This window comes from Cyprinodon tularosa, unplaced genomic scaffold (genome assembly GCF_016077235.1).
Source record: "Cyprinodon tularosa strain WSP-4 unplaced genomic scaffold, ASM1607723v1 ctg1047, whole genome shotgun sequence".
Taxonomy (NCBI): Eukaryota; Metazoa; Chordata; class Actinopteri; order Cyprinodontiformes; family Cyprinodontidae; genus Cyprinodon; species Cyprinodon tularosa.
In genome coordinates this window covers 134,831-157,945 of record NW_024037835.1, presented here as the reverse complement: position 1 = coordinate 157,945, position 23,115 = coordinate 134,831, and the positions used below count along the sequence as shown (strand labels likewise).

At 41.4% G+C, this 23,115-nt stretch overlaps 2 long non-coding RNA genes across 2 annotated transcripts; one reads left to right on the top strand and one right to left on the bottom strand.

Annotated features, from left to right (window-relative positions):
* Nucleotides 1–193: 193 nt before the first annotated feature.
* LOC119782623 lies at nucleotides 194–9,955 on the top strand. Its single transcript, XR_005280693.1, has 3 exons — nucleotides 194–275; nucleotides 394–640; nucleotides 9,776–9,955. It is a non-coding gene; the product is annotated as an uncharacterized LOC119782623 (long non-coding RNA).
* LOC119782617 lies at nucleotides 2,532–9,205 on the bottom strand. Its single transcript, XR_005280692.1, has 2 exons — nucleotides 9,078–9,205; nucleotides 2,532–4,282 (listed from the first exon to the last, which is right to left on the bottom strand). It is a non-coding gene; the product is annotated as an uncharacterized LOC119782617 (long non-coding RNA).
* Nucleotides 9,956–23,115: the final 13,160 nt, after the last annotated feature.

Sequence of the window (23,115 nt, the reverse complement as noted above, 5' to 3'; positions counted from 1 at the left end):
GGCATTTTGTTAAATAGATAAGTTCATGGGTTAAAGAAATAATATTAAAAAATGTTTTAATGCTGCTAAAAGTGATTAGAAGTTGAATAGATGTATAATTCATAGTTTATTTACGTTTTTATAGAAAAATATTATCGGTAAAATCTACTTCCGGTTTGCGGTGACGCACTTCCGGTTCCGGGTTTCGCTAGCAAACAGAGAGGTCCATGTGCTGCAAACGGTATGGAAATGTGAAATCTGATGCCATCCACGCTGAATTATCAGACAGGAATGCCGTAAGTTGCATTATGTTGTTGTTTATGCTGAAATGTCACTTTATTCAGTTTGATGGACTTTTAATTTGTATGCAACGACTCTATGTATAGAGATTGAGTTTATTTTCTGTTATTACAGTTTTCACCGCATTTCGATGAAGGCAATAAACACGCTTGAATCGCACCTGGGTCTTCATTAGCGGTTTAACTCGGTGTCACCAACATCTTCGAGGTTGAAAACACTACAGTGAAAAGGCACCATTCGATTATTCATCGTGGTCAAAATGGCTACCAGCAACAAGTCTGCACGCAGCTTCAGGACCGGCCACTCGTCTGGATCAGCAGCAAGCGCTGCCCACGCTCGAGCTAAAGCAGAAGCTGCTAAGGTTTGTTAAAGTGAGAAGGATTTGTCCCCTTCAAAGTAAAGGCTGTAACGCCCCGGGGCCTCCTCACACGGTTCTTTTCCTGGGAGCAAGTTATCTACTACTCTTAACTCAAACTCGTTAAAACCATATAAAAAAGGACTATAAAAACAGGAGTAAAAAAGTAACAGAGTTTATTCTAGATCAGGTCGTTACAGGACAGAGAAAAATGCTTAGAGCTATGCACAGCTGTGGTCTCAAAAATCACGTCCGCAAGCGTCCGGCAAAGTTTGAGCCCCGAACAACGTCATCACCTGCTTCTTATACCTTCTGAGTCTGTGTCACATCATGTGGATGCTTAGCTGTCCGTATCAGAAACTGACACGCCATCCATGTCTTGAACTCCATGCAGGTTGCCTCTCTGTCTCAGGGTTACAGATACAGCCGCTCTCCTATCAGACCGGCTCCAAGATGTGCCCATATCCTGAGTATTCTTAAAGACACAAAGGCTGTCTTGATTAGATGACCTCCGTACACACCGTGATATCCACAATGTGAAGGAAGGCCTTCTGCTCTGTCTAATCTGACAAACAAATTAACAGTGCACAAAATAATAAACCCTAACAACTCCCCCTGATAAGTTACCGTTTTTACAGGTAACTTAAAAAACACAGGAAGCGGCACATCTTCGAAGGACCGGGTGACCCAGAGAGCATCTATAATTAGTCAAGTATCATTAATTAGGAATCAAAAGTAATCACAATCAAAGCTTCACAGACCAAATGTTCTCACTCAATACCACAGTTTCAGCATTTAACTACAATTTGGGTGTCATCTAATTAAAGGAAAGCTGTTTTAGTTTCCTATGCGCACATTATTTTAAGTTATCTTAGACTAGATAACCTAAGCCTATAAATCTAATAAGGCCAAATTCATCTACTCTCACCCCCACCTGGAGGCCTCCTAAATGTGACCGCTCCTCATGGATAAACCATCTATTCAACTTTACCAACCAGTCAGTCACAGTAGGGGACGTCGCAGGACAGGTTGGGCCGTTCTCCACCGGAAAACGCTACCCTCTCTAAAAGGTAGTAAAAACCGGGGTGACCCCGGGGAAATCCCACTCTCGGCCAATCTGAGCAAGAAAACCCCGTTTTGAATCTGATAATTATCCTTACCAACTACTTAAAGAACCTGTAAGGTTCAGAGTCTTCCTACATCAAAGAAAAAGTGGCATAAAACGTGATCTTGGTGGGTCTGGAGCAAAATGTTTCCATGATCTTCATCAAAACAAAATCAAAATAAATCAAAACATATACATCACAATTAGGTTAAATCAAGAATTATCCTGGTCCGAGTTAAAAACAAATGATAAATATCACTGATGATGATGAATTCTTTCAGTGTCTCTATCACTCATCAATCAAATTAATCAATCAGAGTCTCGTATGGCCTCCTCCACGGCCACTTTGGTCTCCATGCAGTCCAGCGGCCGATAGATGCTGAATCCATGTGGTGGTTCTCCTGGAATGTTCTCATCACAGTTCATCAATCCTTTCCTCCTGGATCCTTCGACACACAGAGAGTGCAGTCAGTGTTCTTATCACAATAAACAATGTCTTCAATGAGCAATTCTTTATTCACTCAAAATCTAAGTGCAGTCACAACCAGATATTCTTATCCACAATTACTTTCCCTTATCCCTTAAATCACCATTAACCTACATTTAAATTAATTTTCCATGGACTCTGTGTTTTTTCAGCAGATTATTTCAGTGTCTATTCAAAAAACAAAAAATAAAAATGAATAAAAAGAAATCCCCAAAAACATCATATAAGCCCAAAATCACTGCAACTAATATAATCTAATTCAAGGAACCTGTAAATATTTAGAAAACATTTAACCCTTTTTTACACATTGTAACACTCAATTCATGGATTAAATAAATGAATTTTAAAACCATTTCTACATCATAGCATATTAAGTTTTAGTCTCGTCTAAACTTGTAACTGCATTTTAGTTTACTGCTACACCCTCCCCAGAAAATTATTAGAAGTTCTTTAATCTCTAAGGAAAAAACCCAGCTTGGCGCAGATTCCCCCTATTAAAAAACTCCCCCACCAGACCTTGTATCCGTGAATGTTAGTGCATGAAAGAAAACCTCATTCCCATGTGGACCCTTGTGTGTTCTTCCAGTCGTTAACCGTGTGTGGGCGTGTTGTTACGTGACAGTATGTGTGTGTGTCTATGTGAGTGGATCTATACATGGGAAACTGGTCAGGAGCCATCCCGCTACTGGTTTGGAAGAAAAGGTGTTTCTTGGAGCAGTGATCCTCTCCAACATGCAAAAAAGTTTGATGTTTGGACAAGTCCATCAGGTTTCCCTCTGTTACCACAGCAGCTTTGAACCATAAGAGTCTTGGGGCCATGTGTCCCCACACCCCCTGAAGGATAAGTCTTTACCTGTGTCATCAGCAGTATCACATAGAGGTAGAAGGAAACAATGCGTCAAAGATGTTCCTCCCTTCAAGAGGAAATGTCATATTAAATTGTTCATCTGCTCAGAGCACAGGATTGTACTCTGACTTGCTGCTGCATTCCCAAAACTCAGCAGTACACAGTTCCTGAAGGTGTTGAATTCGACTGCACCCCCTCTATGCAAAGTGTCCAGCTATAGTCCATTTAAAATATTCTCCAAAAAGCAGTGCTCCGATGAGAAAAAACAAACAAAACAAAAACAAAGAACAAAGAACAAAATAAAAACAAGAAAAAAGAAAATCTGTTCCAACATCCCCAGAACCAGTCAATAGTTGTCATATCTGGACCCCTGACCAGATCCAAAAATGTGCAGGAAACATAATCTCTTCTCATATGTGTTATCTCAAATAAACTAAACACTAAAGTGTGCATCTCCTCTAAAGTATTAATTGCAGCTCTAGTGAAGTAAAGTCAGGTGTTCTTATTGCTTCATGCATAAAAAGTATGGTTAACCATCCCCCAAATTGTATATAGCCCCTCAAATGCTATTTATAACTCTGCCCGCAGTAAAAAAAACAAAACAAGCAAAAAACAATTAAAATTTATCAAAACAAATAAAAATAAAATAAAAAGATAAAATAAATGGTGAAGTTTTAGTCCCTGGGCCTGATATTGAATCCCCATAAGCTCATTAACTCATTAAGTCTTCATCGTTATTGCTTATTTTGAAAAGAAACCATCATTTGCTTTAAACATTTGCTCCTAAAATGTTATAATTTCCCCTAAATTGCATTCTGTTGATGCAACTTTACCATTCCCAAAAGTTAAAGTTTCAACTTGTTGTCCCTTTAATAATATTATGCTAATTAACAACTGACCAAACCATTTATCAAAAAACCCAGTCTAATTTATCACATAGTAAAACATCTCGAAATCCTCTTTTTTATTCCTCTATTTAAGAATACCCCACCCCCTGATGATATAAAGAAAATTTAGCATAGTTTTTCATTGTGAATAAGAAATCTGGTGTGTCAGTTCACTTAACTTTTTTTTTTCATCCGTCTTGTCTGATGATCCCATGACCTCCATCAACCCATCACTGCCAGTGTTCTTTTCTCGTCCAAAGCAGTGGGCATCCAGTCATTTCCTTAATGTTCCCATCTCAGCAGCTGCAAACCATCCCTCCTTCTGTAGTTTAGGAGCAAGTTTGTCTCTGTGCCCCTTGTAGGTTAATCCATCCTGCGACTCAAGAAAGAAAGTGTCCAATGTCTCTCCAAACAAAGATCCATTGTTCATTTTGAAACATTCCCATCCGTAGTGTAGTCAAAACTATTCAAAAAAAAATTTAACATGCGTGCCACGTCTTTTTTTTTTTTTCTCATAAAGGCTAAGATGTTAGTAAACGAACAGAAAAAACAAACAAACAATCATACAGACACAAACAACGACAAACATGTAAGACAACAAAAAACCCCAGTGGTGCCTCCGACTTCTCCAAATAGTTGTTGGTTCATCTTGTCAGTCGTTAAATGCCTCTGTCAGCATGACTGCTCTTAATGTTCCACCCCAACAAAAGTCTGTGAGCTTCAAACCACCACATCAATCTGTACCTCATAGGTCATATCAGAACCAGAGAGGAATTAAAACAAACTCAGAGCTCACCAGAATGGCCTTCAGCCAGGAACAAAACATGCAGCCACAATCTCTACACCCTGTCTCTGGCATGCTGCATTCTCACACCATCTCTCTCATGTCCTGATCCATGGTTCCGATCCAGTCCAGTTACTAACCAAGTCAGTCCAGTCAGTTCGAACCTATTCAAATCCTCCTATCAAAAAGTTTTCAACTATCTGAACCCCCCTCTCTCTCTTGCTCTAGTCACTCTCAGCCAAGTTGTCCATTTCACATGCCAGAACTTCTGCAGCTGTTGGGAAAATAAGGGTTAATGCACATCTTAAACAAAACACAATGAAGGATGAGACTTTTGTCAGCCTGTCCTGGAAGAAAAAATGTTAACATTTAAGGATTGTTACAAACACAGCCTGAAAAAGAAAAAAGAACATGTTTAAGCAAAATGATCTCCTGATCCTCCTTAAATGGGCCTCTGAATAATCCTGCCTGCTCCCTGACAGCCGCACTGTCACTCTCTACAAGCTGGGAAAAAGTAAATGACCCCTCTGGTTTGTTACCAGGAAAAAGCAATCAAAAAGTACATCAATTAGTCAATAGTTAATCACTTCATTCACAGAAATTTGTAAAGTTAGTAGAATTTAACAAGTCATGCAAAGAAGGTAAGGCCCAGATGAACAGTGAAAAGTGTTAGTGTTAGTAATGATTAGAGATGCAAATTAATCAGTCCGTGCCTAGGCAGTTTCCAAACGGCATTATACACAGATAAAAATAATAATGGATAAAACTGAAGGCCGAAAAAACCCAGGGTCAGGTCACACTGAAATTGTTCTTAACTCTCCAGCCTTGTTTATAAAAGTTGACCCCGCTAATCTGCTGAGCTCCTGCGGGTATCTTGGCCATATGCTGTGTCCAGTTCCAGCTCGAAGAGTGATTTATCCTGTCCCTAATCAATCTCTAATGAAATCCTAATGAGAGAAAAATGAAACTAATCAATCTCTAATGCAATTCTAATGATTGAAAATGAAACTACCTTTAAATTAAATCATGTAATGCCCTCGTCTGAGATTTTAGTTTCCCAAAAAGTAAAAAACACCCATTCTGCTTCTTTCTTGATAATTACTTAAATATTTAATTATTTTTCTAATCTATAATCTATTAATCTACAGTATCTCAGCTGCACTCCACACCCAAAAATTACCTCACACCTTACAACAGCAACCTGCTCTGGTCTTGTCAGGGCCTCTCATAGGTGGGGCCCCTGAGCAACATGTTTGATACGATTACCCTTCTGTTATGCCCCCAGAGCTCCTTCTCAATCCTGTAAAAATGCAAATCATGTTAATGTCACATCAAAAAATATTCTTAATCATTCCCAACTTCACCACACACATTCTACCTCACATGCATTCCACATTTAGGACAGACAGACAGACATTGGCCACATAAAGTTTGTTTAATCCATCAGTATCAATGTAGATTTATCTTCTTAGAGGATTGTTTTTCCCAATTTAAACAAAAAGTCATAATCTTTTCACCAGTCCAGTCTTAAGACCTCTGCACCGGTGCTTTTCAGCCTCATTTTAGGATCCTTGTTAAACTATATGTGCACATTTATGGAAACCTAAGATTTATTTGCTCACATTAGACACCAAAATAACTTTTCACACCCAATGATTTTTAATTCTAAACGTCCCCCAAAAATGACATGTTTGAATTTTCAAATATGAGAACACCTCTAAGGGGTTCTGAAAAAGTGGTATGTTTTGTTTTTCTCCTGAAAATCCCATTACCCGTGTAGTTTTTTTTTTTGCCAGGTGGGCACATAAAGATTCATGGGGCTGTATCTGGCCCCCGTATTAACCATAAAAGGACAGTTGCTGCCCTCAATCAAAATATCTATCACTGCTGCTGGAAATTTCTCAAAAACTACCTCCATAACTAAACAAATAGTGGGATCCCGGCCTCCCTAGTGTTGTTGCATTGACTTCCTTTCTTTAATTCTTACTGAACCCGCACTTCGATCTTCTTTGCCCATTTCTCCCCTTCTCTATCCAACTCACCCTCCATTTCATCTACTGCTGTCTGCCTCTCTTTTATCCACTGAACTCACCCTTCCTAATTTATCTATTTGATGTAACCCACTCTATTCTGAACAGTTGACTGAGTAAAGATCCATTTAATCCACCTTAGAGTATCCTCAGTGATCAGTGTTTAATTTATATTCACTTTGCTACAGTTTGACAAACTTAGCTTGTGTGGTCTAACATTTTCAAATATAAGCTCCTGAATCAGTCACTCTAAATGCAGATTACAATACCATTCTAGTGTAGTAATTGGTAGATGTCTTTAAGGTAAAAACTGCTTCTAGACTCCTGGGCCCTGCTTCTGCTGTGATCGGCCCTGTGTGCACTCAGTCTCTCTGTGTCTTCTTTTTCTTTTCTCTCCTGCCTCTAAGTGAACGGCTGCTCTGTGTGATCCACCTTCTGGAGCTCAATGTTGGGCCGGGGTTGGGGTTTACAGCACTGAAAATGTACTAATTGATCTTCTTACCTTTAAAATGTTAATTTCAAGACATCGTAAATTGTAAATATATCAACCTCTTATATTTTAAGCTTTCCTTTCCAAGGTTCACCTCCAAAAAATCACAGAAACATCGACATTTTCATAACAATAGCGAACTGAAATGCTGAAATGCTTTATTTACCGCCTCCTCTATTAAATCTTGCATCTGAAACTCCTTTCGTACCTCTTGTCCCAATTCTTCCTCTGTAGGCCTTACTTCACAATTTATCTGACCTTCACGCAACTCCATAACAGGCATCTGCACACATGGGTTTGATGGAATCATTGCATCACCAGCCTTACGAAACATTTCTCTGACACCTTGGTGTGGACTGGGGTCCATAATAGGCTCTGTTTCTGCAATATTAGATGTACTCATGAAAGGTTTTTCTTACCCTCTGAAGTGTCGAGTGCCTGCTCACCTCCCTGAGCCCCGTTTTGCTCCACCTGTTCCTGTTCAGGGTCCTTGTCAGAAAAATAGTTACTAAAATTGAACTTGGTTTGTCTAATCAAATCCAAAAGTTTTGTTTCTTCCTTCTGGTGTTTGTCTCGTCCGAACACACCAGCACCAGCCATTTTTTCACGAGCTTGTGACAATCTATTTTTTAGTGTATCCAAATAAAAACCACGTTGTGAAGTGTTTGGAGGGGGCCCCTCTAATTCCCCAAACACTCCATCTTCTCTCATTTTTTCAACCCATTCATCAAATTTTCTAATGTGGTGTTCTGCATCCTTCAATGGATAACTCGCCATGATCATACTTCTCCCTTTATCCAGACTCGCTTTTAACGAGGTGTTTCTGGATTCAATTTCTAGTCCACATGCATCCATCTTCAACACCTTCCGTTCACACAGTGTATAAGATCAGACTTCGACGTCTTACGTGAGATCCCTCTGGGCTTTAAACCTTTTCCCTACAACCTTCAGTGAGCCGCTCTTCTGCTAAGGAAGCGCGTCCGTCAACAACTGTGTCCGTCAAGGAAGTGTGTCCGTCAAAAAATGCGTCCGTCAGTGAAAAGGAAAAAAGAAAGGAAATTTAGAGAAAAAGAAAAGATTTAGATATAGTTCCGCCTAGTTCACTCCACCAACTTTGAGGATTAGACAAACAAGTTACCTAATCCGGGCATCAGTCTCTTCTAGTTTTATGAGGAATAGCATTTTATCATCTCTCTCTTTTCCTTTTATAAGAGAAGAGAAGGAAAAGAGAAAAATACCTCAAAGGTCCGTTTCAACCTGATCCGCTCGCTTATTTCCAGTCTCGGTTTTTCGTAAATGTCCTTATGGGAGGTATACTGGCAAACTCTAGCCGGCTATGTGACTGGTTTCTGTCTGTGCGTCTGTTTTCAGAAGTGCATCTTTCGTGTCTGCAGGCAGACCGGGAATAAAATCACCGTCCCTTTCTGCATGCAGAAACCGTTGGGCTCTCCAACCAACTTATCCTAGTGAATAGTATAGTTCTTGAAGACGTTTGCGCAGTCGCCTTCAGTCGGACTTTCAACCGCTACCCACAGCAGAACGCACGACTTTCTTTCTCTCTCTCTCTCCTTTTTTTTTCTTTTTTTTCTTTTTTTTTTTTTTTATGTGTACACGTTCGCAATGTAAAAAAAAATTAAAAACCAACAAATACAACAAAACAAAAACCGCAAAAACAAAAACTAAAATCACTCTGAGCAATTTCTCTGTCCTCTTTTGCATAAAAAGCTTCAGCTCACTTCAGAAAATCACAACACAGCCAAAGTGTTTTAACAGTAAAACACTGGAGATATTTTGTAATAAGGAATCTCCTCACCTTATCAGTTGTTTCGGCCGCAGGCTGTGGAGCTTTTTCCGTCGGTGGCTCTGTTGTCCTGCTTCCAGGTCACGGGCGGAAACACCAATTTGTTAAAGTGAGAAGGATTTGTCCCCTTCAAAGTAAAGGCTGTAATGCCCCGGGGCCTCCTCACACGGTTCTTTTCCTGGGAGCAAGTTATTTACTACTCTTAACTCAAACTCGTTAAAACCATATAAAAAAGGACTATAAAAACAGGAGTAAAAAAGTAACAGAGTTTATTCTAGATCAGGTCGTTACAGGACAGAGAAAAATACTTAGAGCTATGCACAGCTGTGGTCTCAAAAATCACGTCCGCAAGCGTCCGGCAAAGTTTGAGCCCCGAACAACGTCATCACCTGCTTCTTATACCTTCTGAGTCTGTGTCGCATCATGTGGATGCTTAGCTGTCCGTATCAGAAACTGACACGCCATCCATGTCTTGAACTCCATGCAGGTTGCCTCTCTGTCTCAGGGTTACAGATACAGCAGCTCTCCTATCAGACCGGCTCCAAGATGTGCCCATATCCTTTGTACTCTTAGAGACACAAAGGCTGTCTTGATTAGATGACCTCCGTACACACCGTGATATCCACAATGTGAAGGAAGGCCTTCTGCTCTGTCTAATCTGACAAACAAATTAACAGTGCACATGATGTCTAAATAATAAACCCTAACAGGTTAGAGCTCTCTATGCAAGTAAAGAAGCACAATTGAAAGTGGAAAAAGCACGAAGTGATCTGGAAAAGGCTAAAATAGATGCAGAATTGGAAATGTTAACGTTGCAAAGAGAAGCCGATGCTGCAGTAGCTGAGGCACAAGTGCTAGAAGAAGCTGAGGCAATACAAGAGGAGCCAGAGAGCAGGAAATCATCTGGAAAAGTCAAATTAGAACGTACAAGCGAATATGTGCGATCTCAAAGGGACATTGAACAATCACAGTCTGCTCCAGAAATACCGACCACCTCGCGCCCACAAGTAAGCTCACCCAACACCTTTGTAACATGGCATCCCCCAGAAGAAGGCAATTTAGAGCCGCCACCCATTAGTTCTGAACCCAAGCTTACTAAGGACAATGTTGCTGCCTTGACTAATCACAGCATGCCCAGCCAGTTTAGAAGTGAAACCAAATTCAAATTAGAGAAACCAAATACCTCTCTCAACCCATTCAGCTCCCCATTCACGCCTCACTATAACGCACCGGCCAGTATCTCACATCCAGCTGAGCCATTTGCCCAGTATATGGCACGCCGAGATCTCATCACTTCAGGCCTTTACCAATTTGACGATAGGCCAGAGAATTTCAGAGCATGGTGCTCTTCATTTACTAGTGCCACAGCTGAGGTTCAAATCAGTCCCATTCAAGAGCTGGATCTCATGACAAAATGGTTGGGAAAGGAGTCAAGTGACCAGGTAAAACGCATACGCTCAGTATACGTCAACAACCCCACATTAGCCTTGAGCAAAGCATGGGAGAGACTAAACGAATGTTATGCAGCACCCGAAATAATCGAAAAGTCACTTTTCCAGCGATTGGACAGTTTTCCCAAAATTACAGTCAAAGATCATGTCAAACTCCGTGAGCTAGGGGATCTCTTGCAAGAGATTCAAGGTGCCAAGGAAGACGGATATCTCCCTGGCCTACTGTATCTGGACACTTCTCGCGGAATTGGACCAGTCGTAGACAAACTTCCATTCGGACTTCAGGAGAAGTGGATGTCACACGGCTCTCAGTACAAGGAGGAAAATAATGGCTGTTTCCCACCTTTTGACTATTTCTGTAAATTCATAAGCAAAGAGGCAAAGAAACGCAACGATCCTAGTTTCAACCAACAAAACAGCCAAACACATTATAAAACAGAAAAACCTTACTTAAAGAACTTTAATACAAGTAGACCAATAACTGTGCACAAAACCGATGTTTCACCCCCCAACAAGGACATCAACAGGAACTGCCCGCTGCATAACAAGCCACATCCGCTCAAAAAATGCAGAACATTTAGGAACAAACTGCTGGACGAGAGAAAGGCCTTCCTCAAAGAGAAAGGAATATGCTTCAAATGCTGCTCTTCAGACACTCATCTTGCTAAGGACTGTAAGGCTACAGTAAAGTGCTCTGAATGTGATAGTACAAGACACGACACAGTCATGCATCCTGGTCCTCCACCACAGGCTAACAAGGCTCCTCCACCTGCACAAGAGAATGGCGGGGAGGGAGAAAACAGTCCCGACACAGTCAACGTCACAACAAGCTGCACAGACGTGTGTGGTCCAGGTCAGTGGGGTCGTTCATGTTCTAAGATATGTCTCACATGGGTGTACCCTAAAGGTTACAAGGACAGAGCTATGAAAGCTTATGTAATATTAGACGATCAGAGTAATCGTTCCTTGGCCAGGCCAGAGTTCTTTGAACTTTTTGACATCAAAACTGAACCCTTCTCCTACCATCTTAGGACATGCTCTGGTATTGCAGAAACATGGGGTAAAATGGCTGAAGGCTTTCAGGTTGAGTCACTAGATGGATCAGTGGTTATCCCTCTACCTCCGCTTATTGAGTGTCAGGACATTCCCAACAATAGGAGTGAAATCCCAACCCCTAGTGCAGTGCTATGCCAGCCACACCTTCAGCATATAGCCGAGTACATCCCAGAGCTAGACCCAAATGCTGAAATACTCCTGCTGCTAGGGCGAGATGTTTTACGTGCTCACAAGGTCAGGCAGAGAGTCAATGGCCCCTATAACGCACCCTTCGCCCAACGCTTAGATCTAGGGTGGGTTGTAGTTGGGGAGGTATGTCTGGGTAAAGTTCATAGGCCCACAGTTAGCACTCTAAAAACTGTCGTTCTGGAAAATGGCCGTCCTACAGTTTTCGGTCCATGTGACAGCCTTCTGCAACTCAAAGAAATGTCACACACAAATAGGCCAGGTAAAGCATCCGAACAAACTCTGGGACAAACAGTGTTCAGTCGGACAGAAAATGATAATAAACCAGCTCTCTCAATACAAGACACTCTGTTCCTAGAAATAATGGACAATGCTATGTACAGAGACGAGGACAACAGTTGGGTCGCCCCGCTTCCCTTCAAAGAACCGCGCCAGCGATTGCCAAACAATAGAGAGCAGGCAGTCAGTAGGTTCTCATCCCTAAAACGCAACCTAAATAGGAAACCTGATATGCAGGGACAATATTTGGCATTTATGGGAAAGATCTTATCCAATGGTCACGCAGAAGTGGCTCCTCCACTAACACAGGGAGAGGAGTGTTGGTATCTCCCAACATTCGGAGTTTACCACCCAAAAAAGCCAAATCAGATCAGGATTGTTTTTGATTCTAGTGCCCAGTACACCGGTGTCTCACTCAACAGTGTTCTCCTCACTGGTCCCGATCTAAACAACACGCTCATTGGAGTCCTTCTCCGCTTCAGGACAGAGAGCATTGCTGTCATGGCGGATATACAGCAAATGTTCCACTGCTTTATGGTGCGTGAGGACCACCGTAACTTCCTCCGTTTTCTGTGGCATAAGGACAATGATGTAAACAAGGAAGTTATTGACTATCGCATGAAAGTTCATGTATTTGGCAACTCACCATCTCCCGCAGTTGCCGTTTACGGACTACGCAAAGCCATTAAAGCAGGTGCAAAGGAATATGGTGCTGACACAGTCAACTTTGTGGAGAGGCACTTTTATGTAGATGATGGCTTGATCTCTTTGCCCTCTCCTGCTGAGGCTATAGACTTGTTGCAAAGAACACAAGCCTCACTCGCAGAATCCAACCTGCGCCTGCATAAGTTTGCGTCTAACTCACAGGCAGTCATGCAGGCCTTTTGCCCTGAAGATTGTGCACCAGTCATTAAGGATCTAGATTTAGGTGGTGAAGAAACACAATCTCAGCGAAGCCTTGGCCTCATCTGGGAAATAACAACGGACACGTTCACTTACTCAGTGGCCACCACAAACAAACCATTCACTCGGCGTGGCGTTCTGTCGGCTGTTAATAGTGTCTTTGATCCTCTGGGCCTATTAGCACCTATCACAATCCAAGGAAGAGCTCTACTCACTTCAGAAAACTCGGATTGGGACACACCCCTTCCAGTGGACAAACAAGGTAAATGGGAAACATGGAGAAATTCCCTTCAGGACCTAAAGGATCTACATGTTCCTAGGACCTACACTTCTACCTCACTCAGTAAAACAACGCACAAAGAACTATGCCTATTCTCAGACGCATCAACTAAGGCGATAGGAGCCGTAGCCTACTTGAAAGCAGTTCAAACAGATGGCAAAGTTGAGGTCGGATTCATAATGGGCAAAGCAAAGCTAGCTCCCTTGTCAGAACCTACTATTCCGAGACTAGAACTGTGCGCAGCCGTCTTGGCAGTAGAAATGGCTGATCTCATTCAAGATGAGTTAGATCTACAGTTCGACGCAGTGCGCTTTTATTCAGACAGTAAGGTAGTACTAGGCTACATCTGTAACGAGTCAAAAAGATTCTACACATATGTCCACAACAGAGTACAGCGCATTCGCCAGTCTTCAAAGCCGGAGCAGTGGTATTATGTGCGCACAGAGGAAAACCCGGCAGACCATGCGTCAAGGTCCTTGCCAGCAGCTCAACTCACAAAGTCCACATGGTTCACTGGACCATCCTTCATACACCATTCTTCTGTGGAAACAACACATGTCAGTGAAACATTTGAGCTGATTGAACCAGACAAAGACTCTGAAATCAGGCCACAAGTCAAAACTTACGCCACTCATCTCCAAGTACTAAGCAGTAAACGCTTCGAGATGTTTTCAACATTCAAGTCGTTGGTCAGAGCAATAGCAAATCTTGTCCACATTGCAAAATCCTTCAATGGGACTAACCCAAACAGTGTATGCAAAGGCTGGCACAGATGCCACCTCCCACGTACTGCAGAGGAAATAGCTCAAGCAAAGAACGTTATTCTCAAAGAGACACAAAAGGCTCACTTTCAAAAGGAGCTTTCTGCTCTTAACACTGGAAAGCCAGTCTCAAAACAGAGCCCCCTACAAAAGCTCAGCCCAGTCTTACAGAACGGTCTCATTACCGTGGGAGGCAGACTCAAACACTCCGAAATTGAGAACTTTGAGAAAAGCCCAGTAATTCTCCCCAAAGACAGTCACATCTCCCTTCTGCTCACTCGTCACCACCACGAGTTGGTGAAACACCAAGGCCGTCATCTGACGGAAGGAGCAATCAGGGCTGCAGGTTTGTGGCTCATTGGCGGCAAAAGACTAGTAAACTCAGTAATCCACAAATGCATAATCTGCCGCAAGCTGCGCGGAAAACAGGAACAACAACGCATGGCAGACCTACCACCCGAACGCCTCAAAACATGTCCTCCTTTCACCTACGTCGGCCTTGATGTTTTTGGGCCTTGGACTATAACGACAAGGCGTACCAGGGGCGGACATGCCGAAAGCAAGCGTTGGGCTATCATGTTCACCTGCATGAGTTCGAGAGCTGTGCATATAGAGGTGATCGAATCTCTAGACACATCCAGCTGCATTAACGCCCTACGTCGTTTCTTTGCACTAAGAGGCCCCGCAATACAGCTGCTATCCGATCGTGGCACCAATTTCATTGGAGCTTCGAAAGAACTAGGAATGGACAAATCAATGCAACAATATCTATCAGATCAAGGTTGTACCTGGGAATTTAATCCGCCACATGCCTCACACATGGGAGGCTCTTGGGAGCGCATGATCGGCGTCGCCCGCAGAATCCTGGACTCCATGCTACTTCAAAATAAGTCGCAACTGACTCACGAAGTGTTGTCCACACTCATGGCCGAAATCACAGCCATCATAAATGCAAGACCACTTCTCCAAGTTTCCTCTGATCCAGAGAACCCCTTTATCCTATCTCCCTCAACACTCCTTACACAGAAATCTTGCCTTTTACCACCCCCTGGAGACTTCCTGGACAAAGACCTTTACACCAAGCAATGGAGGCAGGTCCAAGCTCTTTCAAATCAGTTTTGGACCCGCTGGAGGCAAGAGTATTTGCCCACACTGCAACAAAGGCAGAAATGGACCGTATCCCGCAGAAACCTCCAAGTCGGTGATCTGGTTCTGCTTAAGGACAAGCAGGTCACACGGAACAGCTGGCCCATGGCAAGAGTCACTGCCACTTTCCCAGGCAAGGACGATCGAGTAAGGAAGATCGAGGTGAAGGCATGGGACCAAGGCTGTGTAAAGACTTTTATGCGACCGGTTACCGAGGTTATTCTTCTCATGCCAAAGGACTGAATGTATAATGTTTGTTTAGTACAGTGGCCTCAGGAGGCCAGGCGGGGAGTGTGTTGCCTTTAAGGCATTTTGTTAAATAGATAAGTTCATGGGTTAAAGAAATAATATTAAAAAATGTTTTAATGCTGCTAAAAGTGATTAGAAGTTGAATAGATGTATAATTCATAGTTTATTTACGTTTTTATAGAAAAATATTATCGGTAAAATCTACTTCCGGTTTGCGGTGACGCACTTCCGGTTCCGGGTTTCGCTAGCAAACAGAGAGGTCCATGTGCTGCAAACGGTATGGAAATGTGAAATCTGATGCCATCCACGCTGAATTATCAGACAGGAATGCCGTAAGTTGCATTATGTTGTTGTTTATGCTGAAATGTCACTTTATTCAGTTTGATGGACTTTTAATTTGTATGCAACGACTCTATGTATAGAGATTGAGTTTATTTTCTGTTATTACAGTTTTCACCGCATTTCGATGAAGGCAATAAACACGCTTGAATCGCACCTGGGTCTTCATTAGCGGTTTAACTCGGTGTCACCAACATCTTCGAGGTTGAAAACACTACAAAAGTCATTTTCTGCGTCTTCTTAAACATTTTTACTAACATGGCAGCCGTCGATTGGGTCAGCCCTTCAAACCCTGATGGACGATGTGGTGAACAGTGGAGAGAGGCATCCCCCCCACCCTCCAGATGATGTCCCTCTCGCAGTCAGAAGACTCCCAAGGTCATCTGTGTGGCATCCCATCCAGTCCAGCAGCACCACCAGGGACTCCTGCTCAGTCGAAATTGTATATATATTTTCTTTTATATCTTCTGTAAATAGTAGTTAAAATTGACTGTAAATAGTTTAATTTTTTTTTAATAGTTTGTTTATAATTGCATCTCAAAAAATAAATTGATGTTGTCACTGAGAAGTTGTTCCACGTTTACTTAAATTGTCAAGAAGTGATGAAACAGATGATGTAAAAAGGTTAGAAGACTTTAAGAACACACCAACAACAATAACTTTGATAAACGATTTAATAATATAATTAAAAAACAGCAACACATAACTTGAACTTGTAAAAACAGCAACAACCAAAAAAAAAAGAACACACCAACAAAAATTAACTTCTGTCCACCATCCTCTCCAATAAATTAAACAGTCTGTCCATCCTTTCCCGGCTCTCTCTTTCTCTTCTCTCCTCCGCCTCCCTCTGCCATCTCATATCCTCCCTGATCAAATCAAGCAACTCGTCACTCCCTCTTCTCTTCCTCCTTTCCCTCCTCTCTCCTGGCCTCTCATCCTCATTCTCTTCCTCGTCATCGCCCTGATGCTGCCCAGCCTCTGCAGCACCTGGCACTGGTGTGTCCTCAGGGATGGAGGCAATTAGGACAGGTGGGGCAACAGAGGGCCTCTGTCCTAATACCTCATCCATGAGGACAAACCAGGGCCAGATGGCAGCAGTAGGCTTCCCACTGACCCCCTGCCCTGTCCCTGGATCTTTGCATTCCTATAGTAGAGGAAAACAATTTTTGTCAACAGCTGCAATTTTCTGTAGTGTTTCTTTAAAGCTAGAAAAAAGGAGTGTTTCATGATTTGGATAGATTAATGAAATTCTACAGAAAAAGAGACGACTTTGGAATAATAACTTTGAGATTACTCTTTTCAAGCTAATTCAAAGTGTAAATGAACCTGAATATAATGTATGTAAGATGTCATTTCCCTACACATTTACACACACATCTATCTATCCATCTATCTATGTGTGTATATCTATCTATCTATGTGTGTATATCTATATTTAGGTTGTCCCACTTTTTTTTGGCCTGTTGTGGCTCAACTTTTCCCTCCAGGTCCATTTTCTGCAGGATTGTTCTAAACAAGAGAAATGAGAAGAGATAAACACACTAGGATCACTTCTATCACAAATATAAGATTGTTAAAAAGTGGCATCTGGGCATCATATCATGTGATCAGAAGATTATATTTGTACGTTGGTGTTTGAACAGGACTTCTTTTAACTTGTGTGACTTTTACATAAAAATGCAACATGTAGATGGAATTCTGCCTCAACTCTTCCCTCCATCCGACTGCAGCAGTATTTTTGGCGCCGGTAAAAAGGTAGTCATTTTGCCCACGGAGTTTGATCAACTCCTCTGTCTGCTCCCTGGAACAAAATGACATGTAAAGCATATTTCTGTTATGTCAACAGGCAAAATTACTGTTCTGTATAATTACGCCGGCATTGTTCTTCAAGTGAATTATACTCTAAACCTTATTTTACTGTACTGTAAATTAACTATACATTATTGAGTATTAAAACAAGATGTTTACAGTATTAACAGCCCAGTACAGCTGGACTAATGTTATTTCTTCAGCTGCATTAAAGGAGAAGTTCGGTTTTTAACACTTTAAGCCCATTTTCTGCAGTGTCCAGGATGAAATCGAATGATCGACACCAAAATTTTGACAATTGGTCCTGTCTCTGCTTTTTGGCTCATTTAGAATCCACCTCTGGCTGCTTCAGAATGGCTTCCATAGAGCATGTCCGATAATGTCCTTAAAACAACCTTAAACGTTCTTTTTTTAAAATATGCTACTCACCGGGTCGTCAGCGCTGTTCAATGACGTTCCAAAAAAAGTTTTGTGAAGAAAAAACGTTCCTGTAGTGTTTTATTTAGCATTTTGTAAATCCAATTGAGTTCTGTTGGAATAGTCAATATTCCCCTGCCACCGGAAACGGAAATGGGGCCTGTTTACACAGTTGTAGTCTTTTCGCTTCACTCTGTGTACTCCGACGTCGAGAATCAAGAATCCACCTTTCGTATTCCATTTTCAGAGTTTTTTAAAGTGTTTAACAGAGACGTTAGCACCTCGACGTCGGAGTACACAGAGTGAAGCGAAAAGACTACAAGAAAAGCTTTTTTCTGCCTCGAGCTTCCTTTCCGAACACACGGCTTTATGATCAGTTCCACGCAAATTAATCGCAATATATCTGACGAAATTGTTTTTCTAAAAATTTTTTATTAAAGAATTATAAATGCCAAGATAAACATATTTAATTAATTTTAGTGCCACTTAAGGCCTTAATAAAAAAAAAAAAAAAATGAATTGTAATTATTTTTAATGATCCGCGGAAACCCTGGTTCATTTCTGCATGTTTTTCTGCTTTGAATTTAATCATCTTGCGCATGCCCTCTACGATCTCCAAGGAACTCTGAGTGGATGGGGGCAACAGCAGAGGCTGTAGGCTTTGCTTTCCGCAGGCAGTCTGGAGCGCAGCAGGGCGGAGCGGAGTTGAGCGCTGACGGAGTATGTGGGATTTCGGGGTGAAGAAAGAAAACACTAAAATGCAGACAAACATTGTAAAATCATATTTTGCTGGACTGTTCTGAACATGTCTGTCAGGGAAGAAAATGTAAGAAGCATAAACAAAGTCAAAACATTTTTTACAGATGTGCATTAGTATTCTTTAGTGAGTTAAGGATAGAAATGGGTAGTTTTAGTACCATAATTACATTATTTATGAACACCCAGATGCATATCTATTTGCGGATGTGCAGAACTGATCGTGCTTCTGGGACAGATCAGGTAGTGACATGCGCGAAGCTCATTAACCTGCTGTGTTTTCTGTTCTGATGTAAACTGGGTGGTAAATATATGATTTAGAAACAGTAGTCATTAGATTAGATGAGCTTTACTGATCTCACAACGGAGAAATTCACTGGTCACATGTTGGCATAGTAATTAAAGAAGATGCAAACAAGGAGGAAAAGGTGCATTAAGAATAAACAAGCAAGCACTGTATATATAGTATATCAAGATAAGAATAAGAATTAAGGTGCAAGTGTACATGTATCACACACAATGAAAAAAAGTGTTATGTAAATATATATGGATAGATATAGAGATGGATACATAGGTATGGATAGATGTAAATATGGATATAGAGAGATATAGGGTGTCTGTAGTGTTTGACCTTTTGGACAGACACACTGCACAGTTTTTACATGTAACCTCCTCCCCACACCCCGCGCTCTCTTCTGTCTGCGCAATTGAAGTAGTTCTTATCCGCACATGATGCACGAATTATTGCCTGTCTGCTCTCACTCGCATTAAAAACCATCACCTCGCAGAGTGTAAAATCCAGGATAATTTATCCGACTCGCAGGCATCCGTGAACAACTACTTATATCAAGGAGACTTCAGGGAGACTTGGGATGTCTGTTTTAATTTGACAAACCGGATCTTTTCGACGTTCTTTTTCCTCTGTGGTGTGATTGGAGTTACGGATCTTGACCTGGCCGGACCGGAGCGGAGCTAAAAATAGCTTGGCTCCGTATTCTGACAGTGAAGAACGAAGAAGACTTACATGGAATGAGTTGTGCGGAGGAGTAGCGGTGAATGTAGAACAGCTCTCAATGATTTCCTCCGCATGATATACGTAGGCCATGCCCGGTTCAAAAACGCGCTCTAAACTGACCACAGCTGACGGCATCGTCATGCCTTGGACCTTATGGGCCGTGCAGGCAAAGGCCAGTTTAATTGGAAACTGCCTTCCTAAAACACCCTTATAATATTTTCACACCGGGCGCAGCGAGTTTACATGCAAAGTCAATGGTTGACGCGCGTCAAGGCGCAGCAAAATGTCCCGCGGCGTGTTTTGAGCAGCAGGCGCAGCGCATTGGGAGAGTTTAAGCATCTGATGCGCCGCAAACGTGCTGCTGCACGAAATGAAAAAATTGAAATTTTGCTGCTCCACGCTCAGGGATAATCTAAGGGTTCTGTCCCAGCTGTGGTCAAGTTATTAATGTTGCCTTAAATGTTTTTCTTTTTTTTTTTAATCACTTGATGGCCTATGATATCAGAAATTGTACAATAACTTCTTTAACTTATTTATATATATTACGGATAGTAGCCTATTATGCTGTTTGACTTTATGGCATCTTTCTTTTATTTAGATCAGCTGATGTGCGCTCCACCTTTCCAAGGAATTACATTAGACCATAGGGATTATCATTCTACAGCCTCAATATCTTACTCTGATAATAATAGGCGTATTGTTATACTATTTTTGTTATTTTTATTATCATCTAGCTGGTAAAATTTTCAGTTTGATCTGGAAAAGGACGCTATGATGCCTGATACGACAAGCATGAAAGGCCCAACCCCCCAGGCTTTTTGGGCACATTATGCAAGAATGCTGCTTGCTGCCGCGATGAATAGCGGCGTTTCTAAACTGTTGTCAGGGATGGTTGTGACCCACCCAAAAGTCAGTGAGCTAATTCGGAGTATTCCCATTTTAAAATACAGTGAACCCTCGTTTATCGCGGAGGTTACGTTCCAAAAAGAACCCGCGATAGGTGAAATACGTGAAGTAGAAACCTTTTTTTTTTTTTTTTTTTAGAGTTATCATACGATGAAATACTCCATACAACATTGAAATCTGGGAATAAAAACTTTATACAGGCCCAAGCATTTGTTTCAACAAATAAAAGTACGGTATAAATGTTAACTACTGTACTGTACTGTAAAATAATGTAGTTATAAATACTTTTAATCATCAATACAAAATAAAGGGTTAATATTGCGGGGATCAGCACCGCCCCGCCGTGATGGATTGGATTTTTATTCCAAAGCCTGCGGTGCAGCTGCGTGTTTTGGAGAGAAGAACATAGTTATGTGATCAACGCGCAAGTCAGTGAGCTAATCCGGTTTATTCCTATTTTAAATCATGTACTATTTTATCAACGTATGACCAGAACGTAATCTGGATATAATGGGTTCCTCTTTTGTATGTCATCCTGTTCTAAACATCACCAATTCATTAAGCAAACCACTTAATGCAGGAATGCCGCTACTACTATAGCGGTGCTTGAACTCTATTGTCAGAGAACAAGAGGGTAAATGTCTACACATCGGTTTTTCCAAGACAACGATGAGGTCATAGCCTTGAATGGAGCAGCGACTGGCATGTAATATTCCCAGGGCCAAGAGATACATGTAATTTGCTATCAGTAATATATTGATTTGAAATGCAAATAAAAAACATTTTCTATGAGACATTTTCCTGACTTTATGTTTCACTATTATATTATGGGCTACTATATAAATCTTTTTAAGCAAACCTGTAAAAATGTAATGATGTCAGAATATTGGACCCAGAATTCGAGGCGAGACAGGCAGTGGGAAAGTTCAAAACGTTTATTAAACACCAACAGGTGCGCGGGGCTGCTCGTCTGCTGCGGGGCAGATCTCTGCAGGGATAGGAGAATACTGGGCAAAAAATTATTATAAGAGCTGCAGAGTTCAGGATTATTCAACCACTCTGACGCTCCCCATAATTTGGCCTTTCCCGCTAACAGAGAGATTACATAGGCCACCTTGGCTCGATCAGAAGGAAACGCAGAAGGCTGTAATTCAAAATGAATTTCGCACTGAGTCAAGAAGGCTCTGCATTGATCAGGATCCCCTTTAAACGCTTCAGGAGGGGACAGACGGGGTTCAAGAGAAGCTGGACTATCAGTAGCAGACGTGGGCGCAGCAGCTGTCATGGGCGGGGCAGCTGGAGCAGCCTGATTAATAATCAAGGATCTCCTGCATGCCTGATTCTTTGATCCACATCATTTCGCCACTGCCAGGTTATTCTGTAATGATCTCAGAATATTGGACCCAGAATTCAAGGCGAGACAGGCAGTGGGAAAGTTCAAAGCGTTTATTAATCAAAACAGATGCGCGGGGCTGCTCGTCTGCTGCGGGGCTGATCTCTGCATGGATAGGAGAATACAGGCCAGAGACTGGATGTGGAGCTGAATGCGACTTGGAGCAAAGTCACTGACTTGATTCAAAGTTCAGTTCATTCGCGGAGAAACTCAGCAGAATCCAGAAGGGAGATTTGACCGCAGTTGCGGCGGCCACGCACCCAGAGTTTCTAGAGAGCGAGCAGCAGACGCCGCTGATCCATAGGACAGAAAACTGGTCATAATCAGGGAAGCAGACAGACTAAAGAAAGCTAGGAAACGTCTCACCAAAACACACAAATAACCTGCCGCTGATGGGAGGCAAACACACAACTTAGAACCGCAGAACCAAGGAGAAAAGGAAAAAAACCATCAGCGCCAAGATCATGACATAAAAACCCCATTTCCATTTCTTTCGTTTTTAAAATTAAATAAAAAAATTAAATGGCAAAAATCCAAACGTGTCTGCTAGTTTAAAGTCCATCTTATTTATTTGAATATTTAACGAAAACATTGCAAATGCCTCACACGCACACAAAATGACAGAAAGCGTTTTAGTTGCTATATATATATATATAAAATACCTTTCAAAACCTATGAGTGTTTTTAAAATCTAGTGATTCTTTGAAAGAAAATAAAAGAATAAAAATAGTTAAGCATTTTAAAAGCAATTTTACAAAAGAGGAACATAACAGCATTTTTTAAATAAATGATTTATTATAAGAACATATCATTTCACCATTTATTGGGGGTAATTAATTGAATGCTTATTTATTTATTGAACATGTATATATTTATGTATTTATTTAGATTGGATTAGATGTGATTAGATGAGCTTTATTGATCTCACAGCGGAGAAATTCACTCGTCACATATTGGCATAGAAGTTACTGAAGGTGCAAACATGGAGGAAAAAGGTGCATTAAGAATAAGCAATATATATACCGTATATCCAGGTATATACAGTATATCAAGATAAATAGAATTAAGGTGCATGTGTACATGTATCGCACACAATGAAAA